Below are 17,763 nucleotides of genomic sequence, written 5' to 3' on the forward strand. Positions count from 1 at the left end.
CCCCTCACAGTTTCTCAAACCTCAGAACGAGGACAGAGGACAGAGGACCACTCTGAAAATTGAAAACATTAAGACAAAATCATTATTTGATACAACATTTTGAGAGTGTCCATTTGGACACCCTCAAAATGTTGTATTTACTTGTAAATACAACATTTATTTACAACATTTATTTATAAACAAGTATTTACTTGTTCACAAATCTGGATTATCTCCAATTAGGATTAATTTTTGATATTATGAAAAAAATATGTAAATTAGCTCCTAATTGAAGATAATCCAGATTTGTAAACAAGCATTTGGACACACTCAAAATGTAAATAATTTAAGTGGTCAAATTAAAAGCTTAAATAAAAAAAATTAAAGGATATTTCCTAGCGTTTCTTGGTTATGTGATGAGAATCCAGGATTCGAACCTCACATACAAATTAAACATTTTCTTCTCAATAAAAAGCTGCTTTCATCTCATCATAGATGTCACTAGTGAAATTGTAGTAATTTCAATCACTACGTTTCGAATTTGAACAATAGAAGTTCCAAGAATTTCAGTAGTATGGTTGTCAATCATGGGTACAATTGGTGATTGTTACACGTGTGTTACACGGTTTAACAACCAGCTTATGGCGGTCGTAAGCCCCGTAAATGGCTAGACATATTATTCTTCATCTATGTTGAGATGTCAAAAAATTATCATTTGATACCATTCCGTGACACAAAGCACATTGAAAGTTTTCCCACTGCATTCCCAGATCTGATGCAGAAGCATCTAGGCTTCCTGACAGACCTCTCTTGCGAAGCAATTTTTTCAAAAATTACAGAAAATGTGAATTAAAATCGTATTCCGATTTTACTGTGAATTTGCATTAAATAGCTTTCGATGCCGTTTAGGCTCACATAAATAGTATGAAATTGAAGTAAAAAATAAATACACAAATCGCTCACTCCTTTCAACAACGTCACATATAAAAAAAACGTCAATTTTAAGTGCATGTTTTCAGAATGCCCAGAAAATGTACAATTATATATCCAAGCAAAAGCGGCATATACTAAGTTACTATTAACTTACTATTTACCCGCTACAGGGCAGAAATTATTGTTTTTTCATTTTAAAGAAAAGGTATTGTTTAATTTTTTTTAAATATACTGAATATTTTTTAAATGGTGAAAAAACATTCAGGTTTTACCTAAAAAGATCTGTTGCACAGTAAAAAGTTCAATAAGTGGCTTGATATTTGTTTTTAATACATTGTATTATATTTTTAAACTTTAAAAACGTTCTCCTGAAAAATCGAGTTTTTTGATTTATGACGTTGTTAAAAGGAGTGAGCGATATGTTCGAATGGTGATATAAGGAAATAATGCAAGGTTGAGATAAGCATTATCGATAAAATCAGGAAATATGTGGGCATGTGATTAAAATGAGTGATTCTTCATTTATTTTATTAAATTGTTAGGCATAATCAAGCAATTTTTTAAATATTTTTAATGAAAGTTTCTTTTTTTTACTAAAAAAATTGCCACCTACTTTAGGAACCATTTTCCCCTTTGTATGAACCGACTGTCCAAGTCTGTCTACTCTCTATTCTGGTGTATGGGGCTATCATCATTTACGATTTGAATCGGGAAGGACTCATTATCCTTTTCTCTTTTACTGATTACTACTATCAATGCAAGCGAAGTTTTTCTAAAAAAACTAACTAACTAACCATCACGCAGCATTCCGCTGGGGTAGGCAGAGAGAATAGAATGCCACGCTAATGCCTTTGCAAACAATCTTCGCCCCTTCCACATTCATGCATCTCCTCATACATACTCGCCGATTGTTCCGACTCCTGACCTGACCGCTTTCAAGTATTGTGAATGGTGAGCTTAAGTATTAAATATGAAAGTGATCAGTTATTATTTTTAATATAAAGTAACGTATTATTTTTAACATAAATCTTTTCCGCCTCCACAGTGCAATGGTCAGCATGCTCGGCTACCGTACTGAAGGTCCCGGGTTCGATTCCCAAGGAGGGTCAAATAAATATAAGTGATTTTTTCACTCTAATATTATTCAACATTACCCTGGACTGGTGGCTGAAGCGGAGGGCTGATCACCTTTCCTTCATGTGTTAATGATTAAGATAACACTGCATTTATATGATGCAGTGCCCCATGCACCATTGGGGTGCGGATAAGAGTTTGAATGAATGAATGAAAAATAAAATTTATTTAATATTACCCTGGACTGGTATCTGAAGCGGAGGGCTGATCCCCTTTCCTTAATGTTTATGTATGTATTAATTTTTAAATCAAACACAGATTTTTTGAGTCTATGAAGTTGTATTTTATTGAAAAACACATAAAAATTAATACTGTGACAATTATTTCGCCTAGTTATGGCATTTTCATTATGTGTTAACGATCATGACTACACTGCGTTTATATGATGCAGTGCCCTAGCACCATCGGGTGTGGATGACGGTTTGAAGATGTATGAGGAGATGCATGAATGTGGAAGTCGTCTAAAACAGACGAAAGGAATCACAACTTCTCCATATATTATATTTACAACCATTGTGTGAATTTTTCTTTTTCTCCCAATCCCTAAATCCTTTTTCTTTTAGACATATCACTTATTTTTATTTTTTTTAGTTTTATATTTAATTTTTTGTTTTCTGTTAGTCAAGTATTTGTAGTTTATATTAACACTTTTATTTCTTATTTTCATTCTTAAAATATCTATTGTATTCTTGCCAGTGCCCTTTACTATGACCTTAATATAATATATTGTATACCCACACTTAGGCCATGCCTTTGTGGGATCTTTTTTTGTATTTACATTATATCGCTCACTCCTTTCAAGAACGTCATAAATCAAAAATCGTCAATTTTCAGTTGTGCATGTTTTCGGAATGCCCAGAAAATGTACTATATCCCAGAAAAAGAGCCATGTTTTTAACTTAATATTTACCCGCTGCAGGGCAGAAAATGTTGTTTTTGATATTTGAAGAAAATGTATTGTTTAATTATTTTTTTTAATATACTAAATATTTTTCGAATGGAGAAAATACCTTCAGGTTTTGCCTAGAAAGATCTGTTGCACAGTAAAAAGTTCAATAAGTGGTTTGATATTTATTTTTAATACATTGTGTTATATTTTTAAACTTTAAAAACGTTCTCCTGAAAAATCAAGTTTTTTGATTTATGACGTTCTTGAAAGGAGTGAGCGATATGTTCATTTTTTGTATTTTTATAATGTTGTAAAATGCTAAATAATTTAAAATAAAGATATTTTTTTGTTGTTGTTTTTTTGGGAAGAATTTATTTCGTAACGTCCTCTCTTTTGAAATGGGTAAAAGTTGACTGTTAATCTCGCTCATAAATCACTTGACTGCCATTCCGCGTAATTCTTTTGTAATGACGCGAAACTTACGCTGAAATCGCGTCACGCCACAAGGAACGTCACTCATAATGCTGACATGTTTGTTTTCGCATGGGAAACTCTGGAAACTAGCAAGTACCTACCGCGCTCCGTATTACGATGTGCCTACCTACGTACCTACGTACCTATCCATATGGTGATGGGCAAGTTAACGCACATTGTTTTTCTTCTCATCCTCATCCGACTGTTCATCCATTGGTGCATTCTTCTTAGCCATACATTAGGGCTGGTAACAGGACTATAAATATACAAGGAAATGATTTTGATAAAAGTCCGTTATTAAATATATTTCCAATCACTCATCATCCCTGATCCCTTTTGACTGTGACTGCCAATCAACACAAAAAAATGAAGCCACTTGAGATCTACCCAAGCTTCTTTCCCTAACCGTCAGAATATTTTGAATTTTGTTAAGTAGATAGTGTTTTAGTATTAATCAGTCTTGATAAAGAAGCGGTTAGCTTCGAAAACGGTAGACATTATAATTCAGTTAAAATAAAATATTTATAGTAATTTTAAAACAATGTTACATTTTAATTATAAAATGGAAAATCACGAAATTAATGCTTCAAATATAAAATAAATATCTTCTTTTTCTTCTTCATGAGCCCTCTGTCCTCCACTGCTGGATATAGGTCTCTTCCGTATCCTTTATTTTTTTGGTCAAAAGCCTCTGTGCTTTAAAAGGCTTGTCTGCAGGTAGGATAGTAAGGATTGGGAAGGTAAATGTGAAAATTACATCACAAATACCCAGACCAATTGAAAATATATTTTTTTTTATTTCAAAAACATATTGCATACATAAATCATATATACATATAATATTCCCGAGGAGTTATTTCTATTTCTCATTTTGGGATATGGGATTAAGGTTAACAAGACTGGAAAACAAATAATAAAGTAACAAAAAAGATTTTTTTTAAATAACCAAAACTAATACTTATACTAATACATGGCAAAATATAAAAAAAACAATTTATTATTTTCCTGTAATTATTTTAATGTAATCGAACCTACGACGCCAGTTCAGTCCAACGTCTACCCAACTGTGCCACGGCGCCTGTCTTAAACACTTAAAAACGGAAGTATTAGATAAAGAAGACTTTTTAATGTTATTTTTTAATAAAAAGCCTAAAATATTTTTTATAGAAAATATTTAAGAAAAAAACTATTAACTGCCAATCAACCAATTAGGAAACGGTTTATCCGATTTTGTTCCCAGACTGTAATTCGTATTTTATATTGCGAGGGAGTAATTTACGTGTAACCGAATTCGTGGTTTTGAATGGAAAACCAAAACCGCAAGACTGTCACTGACAGCCGCGGTTTTCAGGTATTTGAAAGCGCTGTTTTATTCGTTTCGCCAGAAAAAAAGGCGCGTAGATTCACACAACAGCCACCAATGAGACCGTTTAATTTTGTACATAACAAATAAAATCTTTTAAAGTTTGTAGGAACACACATATAGGCAGTGGCGTGCACAGAAATTTAATTGGGGTAGGCAGTAGAGTTTGGTAGTAAGTAGTAAGGTAAGGTGGGTTTTTTTAGATGGGAATTGCATATTTACCTTGCTTAATATGTACAAGGTTTATAGATCATTTAGTGGATTTTTGTTTCTTCTAGCTAATTAAATATGTTTTATTTGAATCTGTGCTATGAAGGTAAGGTGGGTAAGAATTAGTAAGGTAGGCAGTAAACGTAGGTAGTAAGATAAGCTGGATACTACTTACTAAGGTATAACATAAGATCTTACGTTATACCTTACGTTATACCTATCTTATCTTACGTTGTACCTATCTTATCTTACGTTATACCTATCTTACGTTATAACCTAGTAAGTAGTACCCAACTTATCTTAATAAAGTAGGGTAGGTACTGTTTGCGTTTTTTTTATGTCACACGGGTAAGTTAGGATAGACACTGCTTTTCTGCATATATAGAATGCACGGCGATTGGTATACGAGTGTGTAAGCACTTAAAAACCAAGGCATTTTTAAAGTTACTAAAAACATGTAAAGATGAAAAAAATATGTTTTTCGCCTGACAAGGTTCCCTCAAACAAATGTTTGGAAAATTGTTGCATGACAGAATGAAAAACGAAGATGTTGGAAAGGAATTTAAGGTGTAACTAGGTATTATTGAAAAGATGGAGAAAAGTTCATTTATTTACGTATGCATTCTTCATTACAAGGTTAAATTTACCAGGTTTTGTGAATCCAAGAAGTAAAAATACAAAATAAAAACATAATTAATAATAAAAACTAGAAAAAACTATTGAATTGTATACGGAAATTTAGTATATCGGGATAATAACCATTATTTGAACGCACATATGCAGTATGTCCATGTCGGATTATTAAATTAGTACTAACCGAAAGCTAAATAATATTTTCAACGCTGACAACACTGGCGCACGGCGGTCTGATAATCTATTGGAAAATTCTTTTCCCGCTCGCAGAGGCCATCCCTCTCTTCTCCGTTACGCGGAGCGCGATCGAGGGGGACAGAGGAGATAACTTCGTAGGCTCTTTGTAGTAGGTACTACAGTTTGGCAGCGCGCCAACAGCGCCACTACGGGCTGTGCAAATTTCAGATCCCAGTGGAGTTACGCCACTTCAAAATTCTAACTTTCAGTCGTAACTTTTTTAACTGCAGGTGCCTATGTACATGCTACATAGTCTCTAAACCGCTGTATTATTTAGTTAACTTAACCTATGAGTACTATCAAACCAGCAGGTATTTTTTTAAATTATTTATACATATCGCCCACTCCTTTCAACAACGTCATATACAAAAAAAACTCGATTTTTTCAGGAGATCGTTTTTAAAGTTTAAGAATAAAATGAAATGTATTAAAAATAAATATCAAGCCACTTATTGAACTTTTTACTGTGCAACAGACCTTTTTAGGTAAAACCTGAAGGTTTTTTCTCCATTTGAAAAATATTCAGTATATTTAAAAAAAATAATTGAACAATTCATTTTCTTCAAAATGTAAAAATAACATTTTCTGCCCTGTAGCGGGTAAATATTAAGTTAAAAATATGCCGCTTTTGCTGGGATTTAGTAGGTACATTTTCTGGGCATTCCGAGAACATGCACAACTGAAAATTGTCGATTTTTGATACATGACGTTGTTGAAAGGAGTGAGCGATATAATAAATGTCAAAATCAAACAATGATTATTTGAGTCTACTTAATTATATTTTATTGTTTAATTAAATTTTGTGATGATTATTTCGCCTCGTTATGGCATTTTCAAACGAATGTGAAGATTGAATGGATTGATGGTCCTTATAAATAAATATCTACGATGATAATAAAAATACTGCTAAATATAGAAAAATTAATGTATAACACCGGGCTCATCCTGCGCATTATAAATTAATTTAATTTTACATTGTCTATGACATTACTCGTCCTTAATTACCTTTATTGTATATTACATTACTAACCAACTAACTAACCATCACGCCGCTTCCCCGGAGGTAGGCAGAGAGAATTGAACGCAACACCACTTTGTCTTTGCAAACATTCTTCGCCTCTTCCACATTCATGCATCTCCTCATACATACCCGATGATTATTACGACTCCTGACCCGGCCGCGTTCAAGTATTTGACATACTTGATTGTGCCAAGTTTTCCTCGGTCTTCCTTTGATTCTTTTTCCAACTCATAACATTCCCTCATAAATTTGTTTAACCGTTCTTTCCTTACTCATACGTTCCACATGTCCAAACCATCTCAACACACCTTTCTTCATTTTATCGATAATGCTTATCTCAACCTTGCTTTCTTTCCTTATTTCATCATTCGAACATCCATCAAACATCGTTTTGCCACACATTCGTGTGAGAGATCGCATTACATTACTATCATTTATAATTATTAATTAATTAACAATTTTTACGCCCACGTTATTTATTTGCGACACTATAAGTAAATGTAAAAAAACACTGCATTTTTCTGTTTTATTTCATTTAAAAAAAGGTAAATTTCCAGGGGGCCTTGTGTGACCTTATGTACCGGCTCATATCAATAATAATTTCTTTTTAAAAAAACGTATTGAACGTAGTGACAAAATTGGCGGGTGTATTGTGAGGAGATAAATAATAAATTAAAAATGATATTTTCTGGCGTTCCTCATGTATGTGATTATAATCCAGGATTTCTGTTTCTGCTCAATAAAAAGCTTCTTTTCATCTCACCAATAGATGTCTCTAGTGAAGTTCTAGTGATTCATGAACAATGTTTCAAAATTGGTTCATATATAAAGAACTTCCAAGAACTGGCTGACGTCCGTCATAGGCTGGTTTAAGTGATCACTTTCACACGTGTAACATTCTCCAATTCTACTTATAATTGACTACCACACTACTAAAATTCTTGGAACTTCTAAACACATATAATAATAATATATAATAAAACCCTTAACCGCACCCAATGGTGCATAGGGCACTGCATCATATAAATGCAGTGTTGTCTTGATCGTTTACACATGAAGGAAAGGTGATCAGCCCTCCGCTTCAGGTACCAGTCCAGGGTAAATTGAATAAATATAACAGTAAAAAAAATCACTTGTATTTATTTTACCCACCTTGGGAATCGAACCCGGGACCTCCAGAACGGTAGCCGAGCGTGCTGACCATTACACTACGGAGGCGGACAAACACATACATATATTGTTAATAATTCGAAACATAGTGCTTGAATTCACTAGAGACATCTATGGTGAGATGAATTACTTAAACCAGCCTTTGACGGTCTTCAGCTTAGTAAATACCCAGGTTTCCATATTCGTCTCCATCTATGTTGAGATGTAAAAAAAACTCCTAACCGGAGATAATCCAGATATCGCTCACTCCTTTCAAGAACGTCATAAATAAAAAAAAAACTTGATTTTTCAGGAGAACGTTTTTAAAGTTTAAAAGTATAACACAATGTATTAAAAATAAATATCAAGCCACTTATTGAACTTTTTAGGTAAAACCTGAAGGTTTTTTCTTCACTTGAAAAAAGTACATTAAAAAAAATAATTAAACAATACCTTTTCTTCAAAATGCAAAAAACAACACTTTCTGCTCTGTAGCGGGTAAATATTAAGTTAAAAATATGCCGCTTTTGCTGAGATATAGTACATTTTCTGAGCATTCCGAAAACATACACAACTGAAAATTGACGATTTTCGATTTATGACGTTCTTAAAAGGAGTGAGCGATATGTGTATTTGGAGACAGTTGCTATATTACGTTTTACTTTTTTTTTAAGCCTGTTTTCTCGTGATTATGATACCTTTAGAGACTAATATCTCTCGGCTTGGCACCTACTTAATTTTCATTTTGTGTTCTCCTTCAGATAAAATACATTTCAGACATCACCTGTGAAATACGAACATTCCTATTTGGGTCAAACGAGAAATAACATCTCCGCTGGGGTAGAAATTCTCCCGGCATTTTGCGGCCATAGACAACAGAAAATGGAAAACCAGTTTTGTACCTAGGTAGGTGCTTACGTAAGTCTATGATGTACAGCCGGGGTGCCCAACCTCTTTGAGCTGGGAGCTACTTTTTGATCTTAAGTTTTATCGCGATCTAATACTAACTATATTGATATTTTTATATATATATAAATATTATATATATTTATATATTATATATATATATATATATATATATATATATATATATATATATATATATATATATATATATATATATATATATATATATATATATATATATATATATATATACATATATATTTATATATATATACATATTTATATATATATATATATATATATATATATATATATATATATATATATATATATATATATATATATATATATATATATATATATATATATATATATATATATATATATATATATATATATATATATATATATATATATATATATATATATTGATAATAATAAGAGATATTTTTCAAGCACGAAAGCATCCGGTTATATGACAAATTGTTTTAATATTATTTTTTACATCTCATCAAAGATGAAGAAGAATATGGAAGTCTGGGCATTTACGGGGCTGACGACCGTCATTGGCTAGTTTAAGTGATCACGTTACACACGTGTAACATTCACCAATTCTATCCATGATTGACAACCACACTACTCAAATTCTTGGAAGTTCTATAAATATATGAACCAATTTTGAAACATTGTTCTTGAATCACTAGAACTTCACTAGAGACATCTATTGGTGAGATGAAAAGAAGCTTTTTATTGAGCAGAAACTCTTTTATTAGTTATTAATTGTTTTAAAGTTATAAGAAATAGATTGCTTTCAATAATGAAATCATAGCAAGTTATGCAATTCAAGTATTTGGGTGTCGAAGTGTCCAGCAGCAATAACCTGTACAATGAAGTAAGAGAGTAAGCAAACAAGGCCTCTGCTGTAGCTGGATGCTTTGTATGGAGAAATAAATACATGCTGAAAGAGAGTAAGGTGAGAATCTATTAGACCTACGTAAGACCGATCTTGACATACGGCACAAACAAGAGCCGACACCGCGAGAACAAAAAGCCTTCTTAGGACATCCGATATGAAGACTCTACGACCCATTGCAAGCCTAACACTTCGCGAAAGAGTTAGTAGCTCTGAAATAAGAAAAATCTGCGATGTTGAAGATGTTGTGCGATGGGGAAGGGAAAGAAGACGTTTCTGGAGAAATCATGTGGGAAGAGCGAGTTCGGATCGAGTGGTGAGGATAGCAGCGGACAGCAGCATAAGCGGGATCAGACCCCCAGGAAGACCACTTAAACGATGGAGGGATAGCTGGTCTTCCACCTCCCAGGAGCGGACCGGAGAATGACAGGACAAAGTCCTAAAAAAGAAGAACAAGAAGAAGATGAAGAAGAAGAAGACGAAGATGACGAAATAGATGCACAACTGCAAAACAGTTGCGCGATTCTAAACCGTTATTGATTTAACAGTTATTTTTTAAACAGTTTTTTCTTCTGAAACTGTTGTAGTCGTTTTTGTAATCGTTAATTCCAACTCACGTACCAAATAATTTTAAAGTTATTTGTATCATAGCGTAATACAATAGTAGAACGCCACAAACTTCGCCTCTTCCACATTCATACATCTTATATATACACGCCGATTATTCCGACTCCAGACCTGACCCCTTTTAAGTATTTGAAATACTTGATCGCGCCAAGTTTTCCTCGGACTTCCTCTGTTTCCATTAACAACCATATTTGCCCCGTAAAATTGCTTAACTAATTGCTATGTCTAACAATTGAATCGAATGAGTAAAGAATCACTCATTTTACTCACATACCCACATTTCTCATAATTCTATCGATAATGCTAGTCTCAACCTTGCATTATTTCCTTATATCACCATTCGTACATATCGCTCACTCCTTTCAACAACGTCATATATCAAAAAACTATATTTTTCAGGAGATCGTTTTTAAAGTTTGAGAATATAATAAAATGTATTAAAAATAAATATCAAGCCACTTATTGAACTTTTTACTATGCAACAGATCTTTTTAGGTTAAACCTGAAGGTTTTTTCTCCGTTTGAAAAATATTTTGTTTATTTAAAAAAAATAATTAAACAATACATTTTAACATTAAGAATACATTAAAAACAACACTTTCTGCTCTGTAGCGGATAAATATTAAGTTAAAAATATGCCGCTTTTGCTGGGATATAGTAAATTTTCTGGGCATTCCGAAAACACGCATAACTGAAAATTAACGATTTTTTATATATGACGTTCTTGAAAGGAGTGAGCGATATGTATATCTACATATCCATCTTTATATTATGCCGCATATTCGTCTGAGAGAACCCATTTTGACTGCATTCAGTCTACTATTAGTTTTAGAAGTTAAACAGTTTTATTCGTGTAACATTAAAATTATTTTCAAAACACACTCTTTTTCTGCAGTGTGCCGATTTTGTAGATAGCACTTTTAACGCAGGACGAGTCGGCCTAGCGTAAAGATCTGAAGTACGCAGTTTATCTTTTAGTGAGTGCGGCTGGAATGGGCGGCACAGAGAGGGAAATAATAAAATCGTTTTAATGACAAATGGTATTTTCCAAACTCACCCATTAATAATATTCCTGGAGCGTTATCGTTAATTTATTCCATACAAAATCGTGAAATATTGTAGTATTACAAAGGATATGTATATCGGTATTCTGTGATCATGTTAAAAGTTTAACAGGCACGAAAAGTGTCGGGTTGCGGTCCCGTGGTTAGTGTCGCGGACTCTTAAGTCAGCGTTTCTCGGTTCGAATCTTTTCTACCACAATTTGATACCTATTTCTAATAATGAGCCGCTTAGGCTCACAGAAATAGTACGAAATTGAAATATTTGTGTAAACAATAAAAACACAGGTGCCGTGGAGTAGTTAGGTAGACGCTTGACTGGCGTCGCGGATTCGATTCCCGCCAATTGCAAAATGAATTCAAGAAAGATTTATTTTCAATTGGTCTGGGTGTTTGTGATGTATTTTTCACATTTACCTTCCCTATCCTTACTATCCTACCTGCAGACAACCATCTAAAATAGACGCTTTGTGGGTTATTCCTTTAAAATAAAAAAAATAAAAAAAATTCTCTTTATTTAAAAAAAATAATTAAAATATAAAGTCCATACAAAATAACGACTAAGCCAATTCTACCCTCATCCGTCAAAAGTGATATTTTTCATATTCCATTTTAAATAATTTTCAAATCCTGGCTCTAAATTTTCATCACTGGCATAGTTTCAATCTGGAACGTCTCAGCTTTTAGCCCATTGCTGGGAGAAAACCACGTAAAACTCCTCAGGAGAAGGTGGACTGTTCACTATCGTCAACAGTCAAAGTGGTGTATGAAAGAGAAGTATGGATTTGGTACAAGAATGATGAAATTAGACAGAGAGATACAAAGCGATAGAATAAGATAGTGACGCGCATGCAGGCGTACACGTCAGATGTACATGTCAGACGCTATATATGAACAGCTGAGATAGAACACATTGTGTAAACTTATTAACTAAACATCACACCGCCTCTCCGCAGGGGTAGGCAGAGAAAGGGCTTCTTCCACATTCATGCATATTCCTCATAGATATCCTTCTATAAGTATATATTTATCGTATTTACCATTATGTGTTGTAATTATTATAAAATTTTGTATCGTTACATTTTTTCTCCTTCTCTGTCTCTCATATTAAATCTCTCTTCTTCTCCATTTTTTTTCACTTCCACTTAACAGAAGTTTCACTTCCATTACGTGTTCGGTCCCTGCACGCGCAATTCTTTGTTTATTATGAAAGCTAGTTTTAAATTGCAAATGCCTTTAATTCGGACCGATTATTCCGATATTTCAACACGTGAATTCCGTATTATGAATGAATTATTCCCAAACGTAATATAAACTTGCAAGATGTCGTGTTATTTTTATACAAGAAAAATGTTAACAGGCCATTAAAAACGTAATCTATCCATTTATCAACAATTCAAGACAATTAAAATGGGTGAAAAAGAAACAGTACACTTCGTGGCTAAATTGAAACTATACTTTATAAACTAAGCTGTTCATTTTGATTTTACACACCCAGAACCGGATTTATAAAAAAAAATTGTGTTAAAGATGGTATCTTCTAAAATAAAGTTTTTAACGTGGAGAAAAACTATAACGATTTCATTTTTCCATATCTGGAAGCGTAATTAAAAAAAGTAATTACAGCAGGACCTCTATAATCCGAACGCGTAAAATGATTGATTGACACTCATGATTGACACTATTCAAAATTGAGAGACACTACTCAAATTTGACACTACTCAAATCGACACTTTTTAAATTTGAGAGACACTACTCATGATTGACACTATTCAAACTTGAGAGACACTACTCAAATTTGACACTACTCAAATTGACACTTCTCAAATTTGAGACACTACTCATAATTGACACTATTAAAACTTGAGAGACACTACTCAAATTTTTGGAACTCCTAGATATATGATCAATATCATGACACAGTACATACATAACAGCCATCTATGTTGGATTGAGAAAGCTTTTATTTAACAGAGACCCTTTTTACTCATATGTACTGTGTCATAATATTGATCACACATGATCTAAGAGTTCCAAAAAATTAATAGTTTGGTTGTCAATCATAGGTAAAATGGTGAATGTTACAGTGTGTAAAGTGATCACTTTACCAGCCTGTGGCAGGTTGCAAGCCCTGTAAATACTCATACTTCCATATACTTCTTAATCTATGTTGAGATTTAAAAAAAAGTAAAATACCTCCTTAAGTGGAGAAACACAGATTTGTGAACAAATATTTTTACACATTCAAAATATTGTGTATTTTCTACTTTTTGACTTACCTATGGAAAGAGGCACATAAAAATACGATATTTTGTTAAAACGATGTATTGTTATTGTAAAATACGTTATATCTTATTGATACTGTTAATTCTAGGTTGAAATCCGGGCCCGTAAATATACGTTTGAAATAGGCACCTACGTGGTGGTAGAACCACGCCATCGGTCAAGCATTTAGAAAAATATTTTCCAAACAATCAAATTTAGGAAAACTACTCACATTATTTTCTTTTTATACAAAAATTACATGAACTCAACTTAGAAAACTCATTTATTTCTTATTGCCTACTATTTTTATTACATTATTCATGTAGCTATGGTACGGTTAATCTAAACTAAAATTTTATACTTGTCCGCCTCCGTAGTGTAATGGTCAGCACGCTCCGCTACCGTTCTGGAGGTCCCGGGTTCGATTCCCAAGGGGGGTAAAATAAATATAAGTGATTTTTTCACTGTAATATTTATTCAATATTACCCTGGACTGGTACCTGAAGCGGAGGGCTGATCACCTTTCCTTCATGTGTAAACGATCAAGATAACATTGCGTTTATATGACGCAGTGCCCTATGCACCATTGGGGTGCGGATAAGGGTTTTTATTATTATTTATTATTAAAATTTTATAACATTTTGAATGTGTCCAAATACTTGTTCACGATTTTCTCCACTAGATAATTATATTGTTTTTTTTTTACACGTTTTTATCACTAATTATCAAAACAACTATTACTGAGAAAAACGTGTTTTTTTACTCTTTATATGTACGTCATAACTATATAATAAAAAAATCGTAGATTTTTACTTGATTCAATCACCAAATATCAAAACAACATTTGTATTTAGAGATTTGCTGTTTAATTTGTAGAACTCCATTTTAATTTATATGTTAAATTTTAAAATCAAACACTGATTTTTAGAGTCTGCAAAATTGTATTTTATTGTTAAAAACACATGAAAATAACATTTGTGACAATTGTTTCACCAGTTTATGGCGTTTTCAAACTAATGACATTAATTTCGTAAATTAATTCGGCAGTCACGTTGTGGTAAAATCTATCCATTTTTAATTAAAGTTAATCATAGTAAATACCACTATTTCTTAAAATCCACTGTGACACGTGTTTGGATGCATTCCGCATCATTTTCGGTGTTTGAAAATGATGCGGAATGCATCGAAACACGTGTCACAGTAGATTTTAAGAAATAGCGGTATTTACTAAGTAAAAATTTAATTAAAAACTAATGACATTAGTTTGAAAATGCCATAACAATTTTTGCGTAAGGCAATCCCTCCATCCCACTTAATGATCCCTCCTGTTCCCAACACAGATTAAAATAAAACATTTTTTTAGCTAGATGAAACGAAAATCCACTTCATGATCTATAAACTTTGTAAATTATAAGAAATGTTAGTTATTTGCAACTCCCATCTAAAAAAAGAAAGATATGCTCCTTAGAGTCTTATTTCTGACAATCTTAGCGCGTTTTTTGTTACTGCCGTGTCGGCTCTGCATTCGATTCCATATCTCATGTCGCTCACTCCTTTCAAGAACGTCATAAATCAAAAAACTTGATTTTTCAGGAGAACGTTTTTAAAGTTTTAAAATATAATACAATGTATTAAAAATAAATATCAAGCGACTAATTGAACTTTTTATTGCGCAACACATTATTTTAGGTAAAACCTGAAGGTTTTTTCAGTTTAAAAAAAAAAAACAATACCTTTTCTTCAAAATGCAAAAACAACACTTTCTGCTCTGTAGCGGGTAAATATTAAGTTTAAAATATGCTTCTTTTGCTTGGATATAGTACATTTTCTGGGCATTCCGAAAACATGCACAACCGAAAATTGACGATTTTTGATTTATGACGTTCTTGAAAGGAGTGAGCGATGTAGGGTCGCACACAAGTTTTATACATGTATTTGATTTTTTTGTTTGCAAATAAATATTATTAAATTATTTACTAATTCAATTTTATTATTTACAACATTTTGAGTATGTTCATATATCGCTCACTCCTTTCAAGAACGTCATAAATCAAAAATCGTCCATTTTCAGTTGTGCATGTTTTTGGACTGCCCAGAAAATGTACTATATCCCAGCAAAAAAGGCATATTTTTAACATAATATTTACCCACTACAGGGCAAAAAGTGTTGTTTTTGCATTTTAAAGAAAAGGTATTGTTTAATTATTTTTTTAAATATACTAAATATTTTGCAAATGGAGAAAAAACATTCAGGTTTTACCTAAAAAGATCTGTTGCACAGTAAAAAGTTCAATAAGTGGCTTGATATTTATTTTTAATACATTGCATTATATTTTTAATCTTTAAAAACGTTCTCCTGAAAAATCAATTATTTTGATTTATGACGTTCTTGAAAGGAGTGAGCGATATGTACTTGTTCACAAATCTAGATTATTTCCAATAATAGGAGTTATTACAAGCTAAAAAATATAATGAAAAGGATATTTTCTAGCGTTTCTCATGTAGGTATGTTATTATAATCCGGGCTTCGGACCTCACATACAAATGAAAGAGTTTCTCCTCAATGAAAAGTTTCTTTCATCTCACCAATGGATGTCTCTAGTGCGATTCTAGTGATTCGAGAACTATGTTTCGAAATTGAATCATATGTGTATACAGAAGTTCCAAGAATTTGAGTAGTGTGGTTGTCAATCATGGGTAGAATTGGTAAATGTTACACGTGTGTCAAGTAATCACTTAAACCACCCTATTACGGTCGTAAGCCCCGTAAATGCCCAGACTTCCATATCCTTCTAAAAATTGACATATCGCTCACTCCTTTCAACAATGTCATATATCAAAAAACCCTATTTTTCAGGAGATCGTTTTTAAAGTTTAAAAATATAATACAATGTATTAAAAATAAATATCAAGCTAATTTTTAAACTTTTTGCTGTGCAACAGATCTTTTTAGGTAAAACCTGAAGGTTTTTTTTCTATTTGAAAAATATTTAGTATATTTAAAAAAAAAAAAAACAATACCTTTTCTTCAAAATACAAAAACAACACTTTCCGCCCTGTAGCGGGTAAATATTAAGTTAAAAATATGCTTCTTTCGCTGGGATATAGTACATTTTCTGGGCATTCCGAAAACATGGACAACTGAAAATTGACAATTTGTGATTTATGACTTTCTTGAAAGGAGTGAGCGATATGTTGAGATGTCAATTTTTTATTTATTTATTTGATACCCTTATAATGGGTTTCTTCCTGCGGGTGTCGGTAAGCGCAATCTGGCGCCAAAATGCGGCCTCATCAAATATGGAGGCTAACCAGACCGCATCTCACAAAGCATCACTTTATATATTCAACAGGACCTCTTACGCTTGACTTGTTATTTACCTAACTGCCTCGCCGAAGGATTCACCTCCCACATGCATTATTGATGCGATCCCCATTGCCAGATTATCGTCTGCTATTTTCCGAACACATCCATTTCCCATGATCTGGTGGCAGAAAAAATACTCAAAAATAGGCTCTCTTCGTGCATTAATATGTGATGGCATAAATATTTAGTACAGGCTGGTTTTTTGGTTGTAAAGGTTCTATGAACATCTATATCAGTGTTCCGCAATCTTTTTCTATTCTATTTGTCGGGTTGTGGTCCCGCGGTTAGTGTCGCGGACTCTTAAGTCAGAGTTACTCGGTTCGAACCGACTATACCACAATTTGATACCTATTTCTAATAATGAGCCGCATAGGCTCACATAAATAGTTTGAATTTAAAATATTTGTGTAAATAATAAAAACACAAATATTCTCTTTAAAAAAAGGTACGTCTACCAAATTGAGAAAATTCAGAGTTGCATAATAACCATATTATGGTAACATATTATGTTTAATGCGAAATGTGAGCCTACTTAACTGAGCACAGGCTATCAAAATTTGGAGCAATTGTGTTATTTTCACAAAACTAGACCTTTTTCGCGG

The 17,763-nt window shown here is 32.8% G+C and overlaps 1 protein-coding gene across 1 annotated transcript in view; it reads left to right on the top strand.

The window, feature by feature from the left end:
* The window catches only part of Nckx30C (solute carrier family 24 member Nckx30C), a 108,548-nt gene that overhangs the window by 78,884 nt on the left and 11,901 nt on the right, over window positions 1–17,763 (top strand). The gene's annotated exons all lie outside the window — the stretch shown is intronic.

This window comes from Brachycentrus maculatus, unplaced genomic scaffold (genome assembly GCF_059751285.1).
Source record: "Brachycentrus maculatus isolate JH-2025_06_01 unplaced genomic scaffold, ASM5975128v1 h1tg000421l, whole genome shotgun sequence".
Lineage (NCBI taxonomy): Eukaryota > Metazoa > Arthropoda > Insecta > Trichoptera > Brachycentridae > Brachycentrus > Brachycentrus maculatus.